General features: G+C 38.0%; 1 protein-coding gene across 1 annotated transcript in view; it reads right to left on the reverse strand.

Annotated features, from left to right (window-relative positions):
* The window catches only part of Ntng1 (netrin G1), a 344,033-nt gene that overhangs the window by 285,294 nt on the left and 36,591 nt on the right, over positions 1-22,148 (reverse strand). The window lies entirely within an intron of this gene.

Raw genomic sequence — 22,148 nt, forward strand, 5'->3', positions numbered from 1 at the left:
AATATCTGTAATTGCCAGAGGTTAGTGGTATAAAGAGAGTCTGCATATGTAGATCACCACAAGAAAGAACTGTGAAACACTAGGATTCTGATTGCAATAACCATAGTAGTCTACGTGTGCACTAAAACTGAGCACCGAATAGCCAACCACTATTGTAAGTAAATAAAGTGTAGAAAACCAAAAATAGTTACAGAAAAAACATAAGAAATAAAAGCTACAGTGTCAAATTAACAGAGGGGTGAAAAATAATTAAAAAGCTAATTCAAGGAAAGACAAGTGTAGTTGAGTTGGCCACTCCCTATCTGTGGGCCTTGTCCATGCATGCTTGACCACAGAGACAGGCATTTAAAAAGAAAAGGAGTCACAGTGGTCTTTCCAAGCAGTGGAGATAGGAATGGTTTTACATTTTTTATCTCGCTCTTTTAAGGTTCTTATTTTATGAATATATGTTACATTTCTACTCATTGATGGGCTGTGGACAGTTGATAACTTCTGGGAGAAGGAGAGAGAGTCAGTTATCTTTAAGGGTAAGACCCCTGGTAGGTTGATCACACTCTAGTGGAAGACCACATATTCAAACGTATATGGACACCACAAATTGGGCTTGATGTGTAGAAGTAGAAGAGGAGAGGAAGAAGAGAAGGAGGAAGGGAAAGAGGCAGAGGAAGCAGGGAGAAGTACATAAATTTTTGTGGGTAGGCAAGCAGGATATTGATCTGTGAGGAGTTGGAGGAAGAGAGTAACAAGGTCAAATATACTGTGCAAAAAATTGAAATTAAATAATAATAAAGTTAAGGGGTCTTATGAAATAGAAGACACAGTAGCAGTAGCTTTGTTGGTAGTAACAGTGTTCATTAGGTACTTACTGTGCACTACTTATGTATTTTACACGTTCAGAGCAATGTCAACTTCACAATAAGGAAGGTATTATTATTATTATTATTATTATTATTATTATTATTATTATAACAAATATTTTCCAGAAAACAAAGTAAGGTGTATGTGGGCCAATCACCGAGACCAAGTTATGTGGTCTGTTAAGATCAGAAATCAGATTTGAATATGGGGAAAGGGTGAAACAACTATACCAGAAGTAACAAAAAAAATTAAAATTGATTAAATATGTCTCTGAGGCTGGACTTCACAAGAAAGAAGACCATTGAAAAGGAAAATTTGCATGGAAATGCAGAACAAAGAAAACAGAACTAACAAACTATTGATTGCAAAATATGATGTAAGAAAATTAAAGTGCAATTGCACTAATACAAGATTAAGGAAAATGAAAAACTAAGGCCTGTCAGTCTATGTCTGCCTTCTGAAGGAGCCTGACAAAAGCGTTACAACTGACAGCAGGAGGGCTTCTAGATGAGACCTCACAAGGGTGGAAGTAGAGTGAGCCTGGGAGATTGAGCTGACAGCAAGTTGAAGGACAATGTAGAACGTAGTCCAGAGACGTATTTGTAGAGTCTAGAAAGATGATTCTGGAAAGAAAACTGGTCACATGTAAAAGAAAGGTGAAGCTCCATGTGTCCATGAAGAAAAGTGATAGTTATCCTAGAAGAAAGCCTAGCCCATCAGTGTCTGAAGAAATGAGAGAAGAGTAAAGAAAGCTAAAAGTGTTTTTAAAAAATGAGCAAACATACATATTCATCATAACAAGAAGGATATAATGAACACGTGAATCATTAGTTTTATTATAATGAACAAAATAGTAGAATGATTTGCACTACCCAAATTAACCTCTTTCCCTTAGAAGAGACAAATAAAAATACTGTGTTTAGTACACATATGCAAACTGAGAGCATACCAACAACAAAAAAACTACTTGTCAGAAGAAAAGGAGTGAGACTTTTTAAGAAAAATAATCTGACTCGTTTTTATATCATCAGTGCTGTCACCCATGAGCATTTGATAGATATTTGTTGGATGGGTGAATAAGAGTCCGTTTAGATGATAGCCAGGAAGAACCCATGGAAGAGAGGTAATTGGTTTTTGAAATTAGAAATGAAGTCCTCTTCTCATGAACAAGTTATGTGAATGTTTAGAGAGCTATGCTGACCAGTGATTTTAAGTATTTTTAACTTAAAAAAAGGGGGAGGTTCTTTGAGCTGTTCCTCACTGCAGATTATTAAAAAGACTATGAAAGAAAATAATCACCAAAGAATTGGCCAGAAAGAGGCAATGGTTTGGTCAAAACTCTTTCTGCATCCTAATATTCTCCTGTAGCTTGATGGGAATTCTGGTAAAAAATGTCAAAGACTCAAACAGAAAATAAGGTACTACAAGTAGGGTGTTTAACCCAACCATAAAGCATATAATTAGTTAATAATACATCAAATTATGATAAAGAGAAACATGATGTGTCCTGTGGTGGGGACTGCTGAGGCCATTTTTGCCATATTTCCTAATATATCTAACACAGAGAGGGTGCTCAAAAATACTATTGAACAGAAGAATGTTAATAGCTCACAATGAGGGTGCATCAGTTAGAAATTACATGATAAAAAGAGGCAAACAGAACACGGTTAAGAATGTGACATAGTTATTGAAACATAGCTGAAGACTGCCTAAAGAAAACATAGGACATATTACTTGCTGGGCCCAATACCTATAAATAGTTGATAGAAAATTCTAAGTCTTTATGAAATCAAACAGAATTTACCTTTGAAAGACTTTGGAAAAAAAAGAAAGCATCACCACTTCTGTTACTTGACAGAAACAACTTGGGGAGTCATGAGATCTTGCAGCATGGCTTGTTCACACCTAAATAAACCAGAGTTCATATGGAAACTGGGGCCAGGCTGTATCCCATAAAGCCCATCTCTAACAATCTACTTCCACCAGTCAGTTGCACCTCCCAAAGTTTCCATAATCTTGCAAAATAGCAACAACAGCTGGGCAGAAAATGCTCAAATACATGAACCTGTGGGGAGCAGTTCATATTTTAATAATAATATCCACTCCTAGCATCCACAAGTTCATGGCTACTTCACAAAATAAAACAGATCAGTCCAACTCTAATAGTGTCCATTGTCTTTGCCAGTCCCAGTAGTGTTCGAAAGTCCAAAACCTGAAGTCTCTTCTAAGATTCACGGTCTCTTATAATATTTTAAAAAGGCAAGGTACATACTTTCAATTATGTGGCACAGACTAAACATTCCCATTCTGAAAGGAAGGAGTGGAGAAAGACTTGACCAAAGAAAGACTGAATCTCAGGAGGACAAACACCAATCCATGTAGCTTCATGTCTAACATCTGGAGTTTATGGTAACATTATATGGCCTCCAAGATACTTGAGTAACCCCATCCCCAAAGTTCTGTTTCAGAAGCGTATGTGGACTCTCTCTTGGATCAGCTCCAATGAATGTCTACAGTTTTCACACCTTCACCTCTCCCTCCCCCCACAGTGTAAATCCCACATTCTTGGCATCTCCAACATCTTTGGTATCTCCACTACAACTTAGTTTTTACCTTTGCAATTCCATGCACAGTGTACTCAGTAGCTCCATACTGGGATTCTGAGCCTGCTGCCCATGGTTCAGCCTAGAGGGATCTCTGGAGTCTTAGTGCAAGTCTGTAAGACTCAATAACTTTTTCATCTTGCGAAATCACTGCTATGTGAATGAGGATGCCAAGTTATATTACAAACTCATGATGTAGCTTGGGCCACTTGGAGCACATCTGTAGCACCCTCTGCAGGTCCTCATCAGCCTTGTTTGTCTGAGTTACCAGGTCAGTGCGCCTTTTCTCACTAAGCTATACATTTTTCACATCTTTTGGCCCCACATCCTGACTTCTGTCACTGTGAGCATAGCTAAAAGCATTGAGCACTAACCATGCCAAAGGTAACTGTTCTGCTGTCTCAAAATTTTCTCTTCTGATCAAATGAGTCCATTAGTTTTTAATTTGGCCTCATTCAGAATTTCAGGAAAAAGAATGTAGGCAGAGTCTTTGCAGAAATACAACACAAATGGCCTCCAGCCAATTCCCAAGAGAGTCCCTGCTCCCCTCTAAACCTTTGTGAACATGGTGTTTTAATTTTTATTTTACTTTTTAGATTATGTTTATATGTGTGTGGCAGGAATGGGTGTTGCAGAATATTTTAAGATGTGTTACTTTTGTATGTTGCATTTGTGAACCTGTGTTACTATGTTTAATTTTTTTAATTTTTATTTTACTTTTTAGATTACGTTTATATGTGTGTGGCAGGAATGGGTGTTGCAGAATATTTTAAGGTGTGTTACTTTTGTATCTTGCATCTGTGAACCTGTGTTACTGTGCCTGTCTAAAACACCTGATGGTCTAATAAAGAGCTGAAGAGCCAAAAGCGAGGCAGGAGAAAGGATAGGTGTGGCTGGCAGGCAGAGAATTAATAGAAGGATAAATCTATGAGGGGAAGAAGGAGCAAGAGAACAAGGAGAGGAAGATGGTAGGGGCCAGCTACCTAGCCACCCAGCCAGCCACAGAGTAAGAGTAAAAGTAAGATTTACAGAAGTAAGAGAAAGGTAAAAGCCCAGAGGCAAAAGGTAGAAGAGATAATTTAAGAAAAGCTGGCTAGCAACAAGCCAAGCTAAGGCTGGGCATTTATAAGTAATACTAAGCCTCCCTGTGTGATTTATTTGGGAGTTGTATAGCAGGCCCCCAAAGAGTAAAGGGAAAAGACCAAAAACAACCAACAAGTGGGGATATGTGCACATGAGTGTAGGTGCCCACAGAAGCTGGAAGAGAGCAGCAAGTTCCCTAGAGCTGGCCTATACACCACATGGTCAGTTTCGTCACAGTAACAAACCTACACCAAGTACAATTTTTCTGCATTGACTTGCTTCTTATCATGGTGACATAATGTCCAACAGAAACAACTTAAGGGACAAAGTATTTATTTGGGCTCATGTTTTGAGAGGGGACAATCTATCATGGTAGGGAAGGCAGGGTGACAGGTAGTACCATCTGTAGTGGCAGAAGTTTGCAGCATGACTTACTCACATCCTGGAAGCCCAGAAAGGAAACAAACAAACAAACAAACAAAAAACTGGAACAGTACCATGGCCAGGTTGTAATGTATAATGCCAGCAATCTGCTTTGTGAAGCTAGGTCCCACCTCTGAAAACCCACACAATGTTTGAAAACAATGCAACCAGCTAGTTCAAATACATGAGCCTGTGATAGATGTTCTGTATCTAAACCATAATAATCATTACATAGAGAACAAAGAAACAAATCCATGCCCAGAAGGTTATTGATTAAAAGAAAAAGAATTATCAGAATGATACTGAGTATGCAGAGATCTGTTTTGAAAACAGTTGATAAAAAGTTTCTTAAGGGTACTATTCCATCATGGCTTCCACTAAAATAGTCACTTCACTTTATGAGGGCCAGAGTTGGGACTGTGAATTAATTATGGTAATTTTGAAGTATTTATGCAGAAGGAGGCCTATGTGTATGAATAAGTAAGTGGCTCTTAGTAACATTTTCTGATGAATAAATCAATTTAAAATTGGAAATCTGTGTCCTCTGGTAATTTCTTCTAAGCCTTCTTTACTGTGAAATCCCCTTTCAAAATTAACACACCTAGAAGATATTCATTAAACATTTGTTGAATGGATGAATTTTGATGTGACATTGAGATAATACTGTCAGTTTATTATTACTATGAAGTAGTGCCCATTTGCTTAGTTTTCATAACCAATTTTCTTTTGCAATGATTACAGAACTGCAAGGAAACCTGATACTCAGGAAGAAGTTACAAAGACAAGGGCCTGTTGTGAGTTAGGATCGGGTTTCACAATTCCAAAGTTCTACCTGTTTCTCAAAATGACATAACTTCAACCTGCATTATATGTGCCAAACTACAGAAGTGTGAGTGAAGAGAATCTTCCATTAGATGAGAAATGTGCAGTAATTAATTTAAAAGGCTAGTGATGCATAAAATGGTGAATGCTAGATAAATATACTACTATGAAGATAAGCTTGGAATAATAAGTACCAAAATACTCTTTGAATTTCAAAATAATTTATTCTAGCATCATATCAAAAAAATGCTAATGTTTCAAATGGATAATTTCTATAGTTCATTGCTCAGTAGACAATATCAGTAATGGTATCAACCAATTTGAGGTGATTAAATAATGAATTCATGTACATGAACTCTACAGGAAGCCAACAGTATTGTGGTGTTTCATTCCCAGTATCTTGAAGTCAAATCAGCTGCTCCCAGACTGCAGCTCATTGCTGCTATAATGGAACAGAATACAAGACCAAACACACAGAGTGCCAGTTGTACAGTGGAGCTTTAACACCCTAGTGTGATGGCAAATTAAGTAATTTTAGAGCTGAATCTCTGTGCAACCACATAATATGGTGTTCTCATTTTACATAATGAGAAGACTGAGGCCCAAAGATATTATCTGGCCTAAGGTTTGCACAGTCAACAAGGAACGCAAAGCTGCCTCTACCCAGACACCGTATCACAGCTTCTAAGTTCCTTTTGTTGCACACTGACTCTCACAAAGATGAGGAAAGGAGGAGACAAGTACAGGGACAAAAACTGTTTCTATCCTTTAAATATGAACATTAAAATCTTGTATTTCTTATGCTATAACATTATTGAAGCTTTGTTTAAACAGACTAAAGTTTGGAGATCAGAATTCAGTTTTAACTCTTCTAGAAATTTTTAAGCATTTACAAAAGCAGATATAATAATATAACAGAACTGTCATGTATCTGCTATATATAATTTTGAATCAAATTCAAAAATTTCATTCATAAGTATATTAGCATGTATCCATAAGTATAATCACATGCCTTTAACACACCTAAAGAATTAATATTTTTCAATGTTGCTGTCAAAGTCAATGTCCAAATTCTGACTTATCCAATAAATATCACAACTTTTAGACTTTTAAAGAAGAAAAACAATTTAAATTCAGCTATATTATTGAAAAATACAGGAAAACAAAATATTCTGAGTCATGATAGTCACATTAGAATCTGCTATGGATATTGCCTCATGAAAAATGATGAGAAATCTGAGGCATGATGAAGACCTGGGTATATAATCATTACTATTGGATAATCATATCAAGCGGTCCAATTTCAATGAGTACTTTAAAAGACATGAGTTTGTAATGAAAATGTGTTGGCTAGATAGACAGCAGTGTTTATCAAATTATCGATTACATACACACACCCAACTGATCTTAGATATATGGCAATATGGAGATTCTACGGGGAGCAGTGGCGGAGAACCTGGGGAATCGTCAGCTGGACTGGAGTCAGGGGCGCCAAGTCTAGTGTTGGCTCAGCCAGTGTTGTGCACAAACCTGCTGGACTCTTGAGTGTCAGTGTCCTCATGGCTTCAAAAACAGAATGGACAAGATGACCTCTGAAGTCCTTTCTATATTTAATAGTCAGTGGTTATAAATATTGATTGAAATTCAAAGGCAGCCTTTCATTGTGTTATTAAATGTTGATGTTTCACCTGCCACATATTTTCTGTAGACTTTGTCTGATGGTGACGCTCTGTGACTGTGTAGGTTGTACTGCAGAGGGCAGCATTCAGGGGTGAGCAGAAGCAGAAGCTTAGCAGGCTAACACCACATCATTTCCTGTATCACTCGGAGAGACGCTAGTGCCCCCTGTTGGTTGGTCAGATTTAGCATGCTTAAATTTGACTTTGAAGTAATGGGTAATTTTGTACTTAAACATTTTAAATGGCAATACTTATTATTTACGTAAAATGCAAAATTAACTAGATGTCCTTTATGACAATCCTAATCTGAGTTCAGCAGGTACACACACACACACACACACACACACACACACACACACACACACACATTGTCAATTTGCATTGAGATTAAAAGGGTTGGGGAGAAAGACAGGAGCAGGAAAATCACAGAGGAATCTCCTTCTGGAATGCAGGTGATGGTGATGCTGATTGGGACAGAGAAAGAGAAATTGTATTCTGGATATATTTTGATGATAGGGAATATATGTCTTACTAATAGAGCTGATGCAGGATGTGTGAAGACTGATTCTTCATTTTAAAGATGAACAACCTGAGATTCAGGGGGCTTCCATGAAGAATCACACACACATACAAACAGTGCCACAGGAATCCAAATTCAGATAACTCTAAGTAAAAGACTTACATTTTTCATTTCATTCTCATTATTTTCTAAACACATTTGGGAAACCCATTTAATTTTTCTTTAAATATACAATGAAACTTCAAAAATTTGAATGTTAGAAGACCACAGCATCCAGAAGAGTTATGTCTCAAAGTAAAACAGCTATTTCAGCTTTGGATACCAAATTTCTCCCTCCTCCAAAACATGCTTAAAATGTTTCATTAGTTTCTCAGTCAATATATAAATGCTTGTGTATTCCATATTCTAGCTGAACCTTGAAAAGAGATTTGAATACATTATAGTAGAAAACAAGCACATTGCCATATTGATGATTAACCAGCACTAAAAAAAAAAAAAAAAAAAGTCAGGAAATATATTTATCTCTTTTTTCATGGGGTTATGGAGATAAAGGTAATAATACCAAGAGAAGTCAAAAGTTAACAGATAATTAACACATTCTTCTAGAAAGTTTGAAGACACTGGAAAGGTGTGCTACTGGTCTACTATGCTCCTGCCTCTTATAATATTTGTTTGTTTGTTTTCCCTTCAGGGAGACTGTCAACTTGCCTATGCAGACCTTGTCTTGGATTGCCTCTAAGGAAAGACTCAATGTACGTAATGAAAAGAAAGCAAAAAGTATGCATCTACGTGGCCGAGTCAATTGGAAATGGCTTTAAAAGGAAAGGGGAAACATGTATTTTGATTTCTGTGAGGAACTACTAATTAAAGATGTAATGAAGTAATGATAAAGAAAAATCCAGTAAAGATAAGGAAAAATGCTGCTACAAGTAGCAGAAAGGATGAGATTTCAATCTGGAGAATTATTTGCAATGGTCATCATCTGGCATAGCCATCCAAAAGCATTGTTGAATGTCCCACTGCAGTGTCAAGATCCTAAGCTGGAATGTCACTGTAATACTGTGGCCTGGAAAGTGGGGAATGAGCAATGTAAGAGGCTGAGTTAGGGGGAGGGATGGGGGTTGACCAGGAGAAGAGAAGTTCTGAGCAGAAGAGAAAGTACATTTGAGGACACAGATACCAGCATGCAGGGCCAATCAACAACCTGAAGACACTTGGTGTACATGGGAGTAACCAATAAAGAAAGCAACAGGTCCTGGGAAGTCATAATCCTGAGCAAGGATTTCAGAAACCAAATATAAAGTGTTACGGAATGAAGTTTTGACTACAAAAGCAAGGTGGAGGCTTCCAAAGTTTAGGCAAGAAAGAGAAATGATTGATTTTTTTTTTTGTGATTATTCAACAGGAAGAAGAATGAGGATGGAAGAAAAGGATGGAGAGAGAGAAAAGAGGGAAGAAAGAGAGGGAGGGGAGGCGGGCAGCAAGTTCAATAATATTAGTCACTATATTGCTATTAGTTCAGTAAAGAGGGCCTTGGGACTAGAGCTTGTAGGACATCTCAAGAATAGGCAACATGGTGGAAAGAACCAGGCTCTGGTGAAATCACTAAAATGTCAGTTTATTATGATGTGGAAATGTTTAGGTGGCAGCTAGGAATGCAGCTTTGATGACCATAAAAAAGGTTGACGTTGAAGGAAAGACAGTAATTAGATGAAACAGATAATCGTGTTAGGAAGACTACAACAGACGAGAAGAACATGAGAAAAGCTATAACATCAAGAATGAAGACATTGTAGAACGCTTTCCAAGAGAGGTAAGAAGACAGAAAAGCATTATGGGAGAAAGTTCTACCATTTCAAGGGGAGGCCATAAGCCTTCCATCCAGGCACTTTTGCTCTAGGAATTTACCCAATATTTAAAAGGTATGTGTTCAAGGGCATTTAGTTCACTTTCATACACCAGTGTATTTTGAATTATATTTCTTCTGTAGCTTATCACATCTTACCTATTTGTCTCTGTTTACATTGTTTATGAAATACATGAAATTTAAAAGAAAGAAAATGTAATTATTTCCAACATTAGTCAATGAGTCTCTTTTTTTTTTCTTCAGGAAAGCAGGCGTTTAACTTCTATCATTACTCAGATCAGTCAGGTTTTATTGTATAATGTGAGCCAACTGAATTAAAATGAACATTAGAATCCAATCCCATGGCATCTCTAGTAATTTCCAAGCATGCCCAAGGTACACACACATATGGAATGGTAATTGTAGCAAAGTCTGCTGCACCTGCACAGGCAAAGCATTGTATCTTAAAATTTTTAGCAAGATAGGGAAAGAAAGGTTCAAAACAGAAAAAATATATGAAAAGAGAAGAAGATCCCAAGACAATATATAATGCATGTGTCTCTAGCGTTTGGTGACTTGGAAAGAGGAAGGTAGGGGCCACACTGGTAACAAAACAATAGCAAAAATGTCCAGACTGTGACAATTTAGATCAACAATTGGGATGCTGGGGACATCAGGTTATGAGAAGACTCTTGTTAGCTTAGCTGTTGGGATAAAGATTGTGAAAAGAGCCCACTCAGTTTCTCATAAGAAGCACTCTGAGCAAGTGCGTCCAACCAGGATGGTTATGTTCAGGGGAAGCCAGTAGCACACAGGAGAAGTCAGACATACAAATTACTACATGACACACAAAAATGCTCCTGGATGCTTGGCTCCTTCCAAGACATTTTGCTTTTGTTGCTCTTGTTTTGTACTGCTTTTCTTTGTTGTAAAGTGTATGTAACACAAACGTTTAAGTATATAGCTTAGTGGTATTAAGTACATTTGGACTATTATATAATCATCACCAAAAATCTCTCTCAAAATTTAATTTTTAAAGCTTTTACTTTTCTAAACTGGACTCTATACCCATTTAACAATAACTCCTTGTGCCAGAGAGATGGTGCAGTGGATAAAGATGTTTGCTGCCAAGCCAGATGACCTGAATTCAATCCCTGAGGAAACCCACATGGCGTAAGAACAGAAGTAACTTCTGCAAGTCATCCTCTGACCACACATGTGTACATACGCACACATATGTACATATACACACATATTACATAAATAAATGTAAAGTTAAAAAATAACTTTAAAATATCACCTTAATCTACTTTTTATCCAACTGAGAGCTATCACTCAACTTTCTATCCTTATGTGTTTGATGACTGTAAAGTTCATTCATAAAGTAGCAACCACACATTATTTATTTGTGGCCAGCTCATTTGGCACAGCACACCATCTTTAAGACTTAGATATGCTGTAAATCTGTATCTGAATTTCATTCCTTTTAAGAATAAATCATGCTCCATTCTGTGCACACATCACGTTTCTCCATTCATCTTCAGGTGGACTTTTTTGGCTGTCCCTATCTTTAACTTTTTTGAACACTGCTGCCCTGAGCATTGGTACCTGTTCATGGAAGCCGCACTGAAATGCAATTAAGTCATTTTAAACTTTTGACTTGTTGGGCATACCTGTTTATTCCTTCTTTCACAGAACTTGTAGAACACCTTGTTGTCAGGTATATTTAAGGTAAAACCATCTGTTGTCCAGACTGATCTACAGGGTTCTGATACCATAGTTAATGACCAACTAACTAATTGTACCCTTAGAATAGTTTTGAGTGTAGATTATTTAAAAAATATATTATGAGCCCATTCATACTATAATCTACTATGCTCAAAAGCTAGAGAACAAAACCGAGTGAAGAGTAAAGAATGATTTGACAGGACTGGTCATTTTGATTCACACTTCTGTTATAAAGAATACCAGTTGCCTATGCTCCTCTAAAAAAAGTGTTGTTGTTGTTTTTGTTGTTGTTGTTGGAAACACCCTCTTTCAATGTCCCCAAATATGACCAGAAACCAATACCCACTTTTTCATATGTTGATAGGAAGCCCCTCAAATGAGACAGAGTTAATACTCTTGCAAATTCAATTGATTTCTATGCCACTATTTAAAATGAGATCACTAGGAAGGACGATTTTAAATTTAAATGAAGGCTGCCTTGGGTGGGATAACTTCCTCTTGATCCTCACGTTATAATCAATAGGGAACTCCGGCTGAATCTGATTTTTTGCATTTTTCAGCAACGTCAGGAATCTGAATGCAAAAATCTGCTCTGTTATGTGGATTTGTGAACTGTCTGGAGGGTTCTCGGTCCATTAACCAAAGGATAGATTACCCAGAGACACAAATGTAATGTTTTTGTCTCCCACTGAGACAGTCTTACTCCAATATTATTCATGTGATTTCAGGAAAAGTGGTTTCTGTTTTCTTTAGGTTCACACCTGAACATTTATAAACAGCAAGGCATTCTCTTGGTGTTCATTTAAAATTCTCCAGCAAAGTTAATTGCACGTGCGCTTTAAAAACCCTGGATTCCAGAGCTAGCAATGAGGACATTTTAGAATTTATTCACTCAAGCTCCCAAGTGAATGACCATAATACAACATGGTACTTATGCATAGTGTGAAGGGCTGAAGCACCTGTGGCCAAGGAACAAACCTGTCAGTAAAAAGAAAGACACGATACACCCTGTCCATGACTGGGATAAGACATCTAAATATTAGCCTTGGACCTATCATCCTGATGTTATAGCTGGCTAACATTTGTCTGACTTTCATAACCAGTCTAATAGAGACAAACCTACTTATGATGCTTCCATTTCTTAATTATGCACTGTGCATGTGTGTGTTCATATGTGTGTAGGTACATATGTGTATGTAGGTACCATGGTTTGCAAATGTGTTTGTGTATTTGTAGAGGCAAAAGGACAATATTGGGTTTGATCCTCAGGAACTCGGTCCAACTCCTTAGAGACAGAATCTTTCATTGGCCTGTAGCTAACCAATTACATAAGACTGGCTGGTCAGTGAGCTCCAGGGACCCTCCCCAGTGCTGAAATTATAAGTGCGTGCCACCACATCTGGCATTTTTGTAGGGGTCCTGGGAATTAAACTCAGGTCTTCATGCTTTAAGACAAGCACTTTATTAATTCACCAGTCTCTCCATCCCTTGAATGATTTTTTGATTTATATTTTAGTGGTACTGGGAATTGAACTCATGGCTCTGCACATGCTAGGCAGACACTCTATCACTGAGCTACATTCTTGTGTTGGTTAATTTCAATTTCTAGCAATTGGAATGGATTAAGAAATGCCAGAGGGTATCAATGCAGCATACCTTTAGGTATATCTATGAGCATGTCTCTAGAGAGGTTTAACTGAGAAAGGAAGTCATCCTGAATGTGGGTATTACCATCCTATGGGCAGGAGTCCCAGACTGAACAAGGAAAGTAAAGAGAGAAAGTGATCTGAGCATTGAGATTTCTTTTGAGCCACTCCTACCTCCCTGCCCTCACCACTATGATGGACTGTCTAACTCTGAACTGTGAGCCAAAATTGCTTTTGTCAAGTATTTGACTACCGAGACGAGAAAAGTAACTAACACACCCACCAAGTTCCTGAAGTTCATTCAGATCTATTGCTAGACTCACACCAATCAGAACTACAGGTCTGTGGAAAAAGAAAATGAACCTATACTTTCATAAGTTAGAATTATCAAATAAGATATTGCCAAGAATGCTAAGTGGCAAATGCTTTTTAAAAAATGCTTCTACCATTCCCTATTATGCACAGAGGTAAACAATCAGAGCACTTATAAATCAGCCCTTTGTCTGGACATGCAATAAAAATCTAATATTCTCAAGGAAATTTCTCCTCCTAGCCAGAGCTATAATCACGCATTTTAAGCATAATATGAAATATTAATGGCTTTTCTTTTCCTTACTCTCTTTTCATTCTTTTCTGCTCCAATCCTGTCCATCTTTTCTCTTTAAAGGGTAAAACAAAGTCATTCTGCCCTTGCTTCTGAATCGTGTGTCCTTGCCAACACCTGAGGCAGTGAAAAAAGATGAAGAAATGACAGTATCTGGTCTCGCTGACTCTCACTACATTGCTGGAGATATTTAGTAACTCAGACACAGTGTTAACTCTTCCTTGTCCCTGGGCAGCCCTGGTGATAGCTATGCTCTGGTTTCTCTCATCAGTGTATGTGGTTTGTTTAGAGTTAAAATTATAAGGACCAGTGGAGTAAGGGAAGTAGCCCTCCCTTCTTGGAAACTAGTTAGTGAAGATGAGCTGCATTCATTCATTCATTTGTTCAGAGATATGTTAATATATTTGATTCAGGAATCCTGTAATCTTGTTCAGTTGATTCTAACCTAAAAGTAGCTGGAGGTAAGGGTGTAAAAATTCAAAGGAGGTTTAAATTTTCCTCCAATCCTCATTCTCCCAATATTTATTGAATGCCTCCTGCATGCCACATACTATGCTGGGTATTGGGATGTAAAACAACATTCACCTTTGTTGCTGGAGAATTTCTCTCCAACTCCCGCCACCAAGTCCGGCCAGTCTCAGAGCCCACTTATAAAATAAACACACAGACTCTTACATTATTTAAACTGCTTGGCCATTAGCTCAGGCCTGTTATTGTCTAGCTCTTACTCTTATATTTAGCCCATTTCTATTAATCTTTACTTTGCCACGTGGCTTGTGGCTTACCGGTACTTTACATCTTCCTTGTCCTGATGGCGGCTGGCAGTGTCTCCCTCTCAGCCTTCCACTCCCCGAATTCTTTTCCTTGTCCCGCCTATACTTCCTGCCTAGCCAATGGCCAATCAGTGATTTATTTACTGACCAATCAGCAACACACTTGACATACAGACCATCCCACAGCACTTCCCCTTTTCTTTTCTTAAAAAGGAAGGTTTTAACTTTAACATAGTAAAATTACATATAACAAAAAATTATCAAGCAAGAATTACAGTTACAATATTAAAGAAGAGATCCTATCTATCTTATATTTGTAAGTTTAAGGTTTTATATCTAACTTATCTTTTATTATAACTAAGGAAAATTGTAAGTATCTAGTCTTTAACCACATCAAAGACCTCAGAAGGATATACTACTACCTGAGAAATGGAGAAGGATATAAGCAACTTTTAGGAGTCTTGTAGGGTAGACAGAGACAGCTGAGCCTGGACAGTCATGCAAAGTTTTCTTGTAAAGTTGGGGCATCTGTCTTCAGCCCACAGGCCTAGAGTCTCTTATTCACTTTTTTCTGTGTCTTGTAGAATGTCTGGCAGTTTTCTCTGCAAAGCAGGAACCTGAAGGACCATTTTGTCAAGCAAAGTTCAGTGGTCATCTTTCTATGGGTCCTGCATGTCCAGTTGATCAAGCAGTCCAGGCAAGAACAGTTTCTTGCCCAAATGGCTATTTTTGTCAAGGTGAAGATAAACTCCATATGGAGTGTCTTCGATGCCCATCCTCCTCTCTGAAGTAAATCGGTGCTGTCAGGAGCAGACATGTCTCACTGTCCAAAAAGTCTAAACTTTTAAAACATTTTAAATGCCATATTCTGTAGGTCTTTGAAGTGTTTGAAGACTACCTATCTATCTGAAATATATCTATGTATACCTAGAAGACTTAATTAACATGGCTACAAATATTATCATAGATGACTAACTATTAATCTATTTTTTAATTATCCATTACAATTTTAAATGAGTTACATAAACATAATACCTCAAACAAGAATAGAAATATATATACAGTATAACAAAATTAAGTTTAAATTTGTATCAATAAACTAAAATCTATAGCAATGTAAAACATTTTAAACAAGTTGTTACTCTTTCAAAGTAGGTTCATTAATCTACCCTTTCATCCTATCATATCTAAACTATCCCTCTTTTTGTTTTAGAAAGAGATTGTATTTATAATCAACCTGATTTAAATAAAAATATTGGTTTTTCTCTGTCCCACACCAGAGGGCTCTTCTGATTTGGGACACAAGAATCTCTTAACCATTTTTTTTTCTTTGAGCTATATGTCTGGGTTTAGAGGGGGAGTGAGCCAATTCCATCTCTAAAGCCAGCTTGGTATATTTGGGAATTTGGGCGTAGCTTCTCTTACTACTTCCTGCTGGAGGGGGGCGCTGTATCTTCTGGAGACAGAAAGAAAATTTTAGGATCATGGAGTAGTCCGTGAGGCTGTATATCTGAGCCAGTTGACTTGAAACCATTCTGGATGTTGAATCATCTGGGCCATGGTGTCATTGGAGACCTTTCAGGGGGTCTTGGCTGGTCAAACCTGATGTATCTTAATCTGGAACAAATCCATAGTCTCTGGCTTTCTGTGGAAACAAAAGCAGAGACTCTTTTCCAAAGCAACATATCCTTATATCCAAATTTTGAAGTCAAGGTACCTTTAAAATATACATTTTGGCATAACTCAACAGCTTTTACAATCAAATGTTTTTCTGCAGTTACGAATATCAAAGAGAACATAATCCAGATTCTCTGTGTGGTAGTCATCTTTACGTGGCTTATTTTTTTATATTAGCTTGAACCTATTGCTTTAAACTGTAGCCTTCTAAGCCTGAAACGGCACTGGCGCTGTGGCTGCTGGTTCCGCCCACTTCAGCTTCCCAACATGGCGGTAGTCCGTTTTCCGCCAGCTCTGGGAGCCATCAACTCTCAGAAACAGTGGGTCTATGCTTCTATCAAAGCAGCGTGTAGCGCAGAAACCTCTTTTTTTTTTGTTTTGTTTTGTTTTGTTTTGTGCTAGCAAAGGCTAAATTCACCACATAGCTTAATGTGCCATTCGCAGAGGCCTCATTCCCGCCATACGGCGGCAGGTTGAGCATGCACGCCAGGAACCCGCCATAGTAGCTCAAACATGCAGGCTGCCGCTAGCTTAAAAGAGACAACTAGGAGCTGTTTTTAGCTCCGTTTTAGAATCTTTTTTCTCCGTTTTTAGGTGGAGACTCTTGCCCCACGTTGGGCGCCATTTGTTGCTGGAGAATTTCTCTCCAACTCCCGCCACCAAGTCCGGCCAGTCTCAGAGCCCACTTATAAAATAAACACACAGACTCTTACATTATTTAAACTGCTTGGCCATTAGCTCAGGCCTGTTATTGTCTAGCTCTTACTCTTATATTTAGCCCATTTCTATTAATCTTTACTTTGCCACGTGGCTTGTGGCTTACCGGTACTTTACATCTTCCTTGTCCTGATGGCGGCTGGCAGTGTCTCCCTCTCAGCCTTCCACTCCCCGAATTCTTTTCCTTGTCCCGCCTATACTTCCTGCCTAGCCAATGGCCAATCAGTGATTTATTTACTGACCAATCAGCAACACACTTGACATACAGACCATCCCACAGCACACCTTAATCTAGTGAAAATAAAGACAATAAATAAAATAATGCTTTTTCCCACTCAGAAGTTTGTTTTTCACAAACTGAAAAACAAAGTGGAGGAAAGAAGCAGATGTTGCAACAGGGTAACACAAGAGACAAGTTTCTCTTAAAGGGCTGCTGACTACAGTGGTTTAGAGGGCAGTCCCCAGAGTAAGACAGTCTAGGGTGTAAATTCTGAACTCTATGGCACATGATATATGGTACTTAGTCTATATGCTAGTGATTTGCCTCTGAGAACATGGTTTAACATCCCTAAACTTCTCCAAATAGAATGTCTAGCTCCAGGATCTCACATTTATTTTGAACTAATTCAAAAGAATCATTATTACTATTAAATACAGAAGTAACATTTAAAATGAAACCTGGAGTATACCAAGTGTATATTCATGGAGAAGCAAGAAAAGAGTTTTCTAGGCAAAAGACAATGCCTTTGAGCAACAAACATTCTTAGATCAAGAACTATTAGGAGGTCTGATTGGCCAAAGAAGTCAAGCATAAGGAAGGAAAGGCTTTCTTAAAACAAGATAAAAGGAAAGAGCTAGGGAGAGATCATGCAGTTGACACTAAGGGCACTGGACTATATCTGGATTTCATTCTATAAGCAACTGGAAGTCCCCGGAGAGATTCAACCAGAGGAATGATAGTAACCAATTCAATTCACAGTGTTACCAGCTCTCTCCTTTCAGTGTGGTGGCGAATGGTTAGAATAGTCAAATAAAAGGGGTTGGAAACATGGAGAGACTGCTCAGTGGTTAAGAACACTGACTACTCTTGCAGAAGACCTATACTCAATTGCCAGCTCCTCTATGGTGACTCAGAACTGTATGTTACTCTAGTTCCAGGACTCTGACACCCTCTGTGGCCTCCATGGTTACTAGAAATGCATATAAGGCATTTATATCATGCAGGCAAAACACTCAAATATGTAAAAAAAAAGATTTTAAAACTCAAAAGCAGATGTAGAAAGATCAGGTGCAATCATTCTCATGAAAGATGGTGTTATTTTGCATGACTAAGGTGACAAGGAAAACATGTGAACAGATTTCATATATATTTTCAAAGTCAATTGATTTTGATCATGAACTAGATAAAGATATGGTAAACTGCATTCTTCAAAGATGACCATAATACTTCATGTTCCCTAAGTATGATGCTGGAAATCTCCCATCTCTGAGCTCAGTCAGATTCTCCTTCCTCTAACAGTTGGTGTCATTGAGACTGCACCAGCCTTACACAAACTATGCTATGCAAATCTTCAAGGTTCTGGTTATGGGCATCTGACCTTGGACAGACATGAAAAATGTTTCATACACACAAAAAAAAATCACATCTCCCTAAATCTCAGCATGAAACCTTATTTAAAAATAAGCTTTCTGCAGATGTAAATAGTTAATAAAAATGGACCGGATTAGGACACATTGTAATTATAATCTGTCTGTCTGATTACAAGAAGAGGAAAGGACACGAAGACACAGATACACCCAGAGGGAGGAAGCTCATGTGATAAGAAAGACTGACATTGAAGGCATGAAGCTGCAAATCAAAGAATTTTGAGGATTACCAGGAAGCCAGTGGATGCTAGGAACTTCAAGAAAGGATTTGTCTATGAAGCCTTTAGAAGGATTAAAGTCTTGAACTTGACATTGCCATATAGAGACAAAATATTTAAGAACCTCACTGGCGTCATTGATATGAAAAATTGAACATAAGCTGGTGGAGATATTTTCAATTGTGTGTACTGGGGCAGAGGTGCTACATGAATGTGCGTGTTAGTGTCCACCCTATTTGGATGTTAGGAGAGCCAAATTAGTATCTTCAGCAAGAGCAGTATATGCTCTTAACAGCTGAGCCATCTCTCTAGCCCCAAGCTGGTGAATTTTGTGTAAGTACAGTTCTCAAAAGGGCCAACCTGTTTCCTTTAACACTTATACATCACAGAAAGACAGATGGAAAAAAAAAAACAGAATTGTTCAATTTTTAGTTAAAATATAAAGGACCTTTGAAAATCTTTGATGGATTTGGAAAAACAAAACAAAGAATAAAAGTAAATTCAATGTTCATTACATGTTCTGTGCCCTGAAACAGAAGAGTCTCAAAGAGAGATGCAAAATTCTAATGCAGGACTTGTTAGGAAACTGTCTCAATGCTAGGACGAAAACAAGACTGTAACTGTAAAACCCACCACTACAACACCAAAAAGATTTAAGGTGGTACCTCATAAACCCTTCAGACATACACAGAGCCATCAGGATTTAAGAGTCTGCCTTTTAAATCAATAAGCAACTAAGCTTCTTAAGGGTTGATGCCCACAGCAACACACAGGAAGCCTAAGATAGAAAAAAGGCTCACACTAAAAATATCTATGGGGTGTCTTTGGTCTAATAGAGTAGACTTATAAATAGATACATATGAAGTCCCAAGCTTTCTAAAGGAATTTCATGAACTTAGACAGAAAGGAACAGGTAAATCATACAATGAAGAGAGCAGGGTCTCTGATTGCCTGAACTGCTTTGGACATGAAGCGGAATAAAAAACTTACCCAACTGCAAACCTGGACCACTTGTGGAAAAGGAGCCAGGGAGTACAAAAACTGGGAAAAGCAGAGTCCACTGGTCAGGAAAAGCATCCTCTAGGAAGTAGTTCTGAGCATTTAATGAAGAATGGCCAACAACTGGATTTCAAAAGTGTGCTTTGACCATGACTGTTGTGTCTTTAATGTCTTCCACTTTTTTAATGAGAATGTGATTACTCTGGACTGCACTCCATTGCATGCTGGGTGAGCGGGAGACAGGTAATTAGAATATTTTGGTCACAATTCTTGAAAAGGTAAGAAGAATCATGCTGAAGGTCTGGAGACAAGAGTGTAAAAGGAGGAGAGTAGAAACCCTAGTTATCTTTGGCCAAGTTAACCGTGAAATGTACATAAAAATTTCAAATGCAATCTCCTCAATTCATTCAGGATCTTAACGTCACAGCATGTCTCCCACCAATGACATTTTTGTGAAGCATGGTCCCAGAAGCCACTGTGGCCTTTAACAAAAGCAGATTGTTGGTCTTCAAATGACATAACATACAATACCAGCACAATTCAGCATAGGCTGACTAAATATTTTAATGCTCATATTTGTTACTTTGAAAGAACCCTGACCTCATAAAGGTAAATTAAAGACAACTTTATTCATAGAAAATATATGAGTGTTTAAAGTTAAAAAAAATAAAAAAGATACATTACCCTTGCAGACACATTACCCTTGTAGGAAAAAAAAAAAAAAAACAGAATTTGAATTTGATCTGATCACTTGCCAACAGTGAAATCTTGGTAGAGATTCCAGTTACAGTCCAATGCAAATGAGGACTATTTCAAAATGGTGTTCCTATGGGAATGCCAAGAGACCTTAAACACCTCAGTGTGCCAGATACAGCCAGGAAAAGAGGTAGTCATTTTGCAAAAACTGTTCGTTATGGGAACCAGCACGAACAAGCAGCACTTGGGTGAAAGATGACCATGTAATAAATTTCTACTACGACTCCCTGTACCTCTGAGTTAAAGGCTTGGGGAAGCCAGACAAAGCAGAGGGAAAGATCCAGCTCACCCTTCAGTAACCTGTGCTGATGAAAGCAGTGTGCCAGTTGCAGGAAATCTCTCCTAAAAACAAACCGTTCCAGCATGCCAGAAAGTATGACTCTGGGTTAAATGCCATCTCTGAGTCATTGGAATCCTTTCAGTTTGGCATGTTGTGGCTTCAATAGAATACCATTACATATTTAAGAAGCAACTGGGCAGCACCCAGAAAGGAGCAGTCGCTGCCTCCTCTGCCCCCGTCTCTCCCGAAAAGGATAAAGAAGGGCACCACCAATGCTGCAACCTGCCAATGGTTCCAACCGAAAGCGTAGTTATGGATCAGAGTGTTCTGTGTGGCTTCTCAAAAACCCAGCCACCTGCTAGAAGACATTTAATAAATCTCTGTGGGCCAGGAAATGCTAAGTACTTAGATGTTGATAGGACCATGGGAAATTGAAACTGTAAAGTATAAAATAAATCAAGCTTTCAATTATTGTTTCATACTCAGCACGAGAACTCTAGGGGGCAGTACAGAGTCCCACATACAATAGAACACCAATGATTGTATTTTTATAGGCTACAGGTTATGAGGCTACAGGTTACAAGAAATAACCTTAATCTGCAAAGCAATTAATAAAATAAGATACAGAGCAATCTTTCAACACTTGGATATGGCCATCTGCAAGGGTTTATTACTGGTAGTACCTTCTAAACTGTGGCAAAATTCTGCTGCTAGGAATCTCGCTCAGATGAGATTTAGGGACTCATAAATGCTGTACTTGGGACTATACTTGTTTTTCCCACTTCCTCCCCCTTCCAGTTCCTAATGTTAGATACAGATCATAAATGTCTCATTTTGCATTTCAATAAAATATATTTATGCATTCAGATCTATCATCAAATGTTAAAGCTTCAAATATCTTAAACACAAAGAAGGAAATGCACATTGGTTTAGAAGTTTAAAATGTTTAGAGTTATAGATTTTTCGTTTGTTTGCTTGTTTATATTTAGAGAAACTGCAAATGTACTGGACAAAAATTTAAGACAACAGTCATGCCTAAGTCCCTTAATAATTATTACTAACATGAAACATTGGGGGGACGTGGAGAATTCTCTGGCACTTTTTCACCTAAAGAGGAAAACCAGAATGAGATGCAAATCAGTACTCTTATCTAATGAATAATGTAAATGAATGTTCTGCATATAGCAAGTCAGTCTGCAGGAATTCTTTCTGCCTCACCTCACATTTCTTGGGGGTTTAAGCACTGTGTGTCACAAGAAATTAGAGGAA

This window comes from Peromyscus eremicus, chromosome 6 (genome assembly GCF_949786415.1).
Source record: "Peromyscus eremicus chromosome 6, PerEre_H2_v1, whole genome shotgun sequence".
In the NCBI taxonomy this organism is placed as follows: Eukaryota; Metazoa; Chordata; class Mammalia; order Rodentia; family Cricetidae; genus Peromyscus; species Peromyscus eremicus.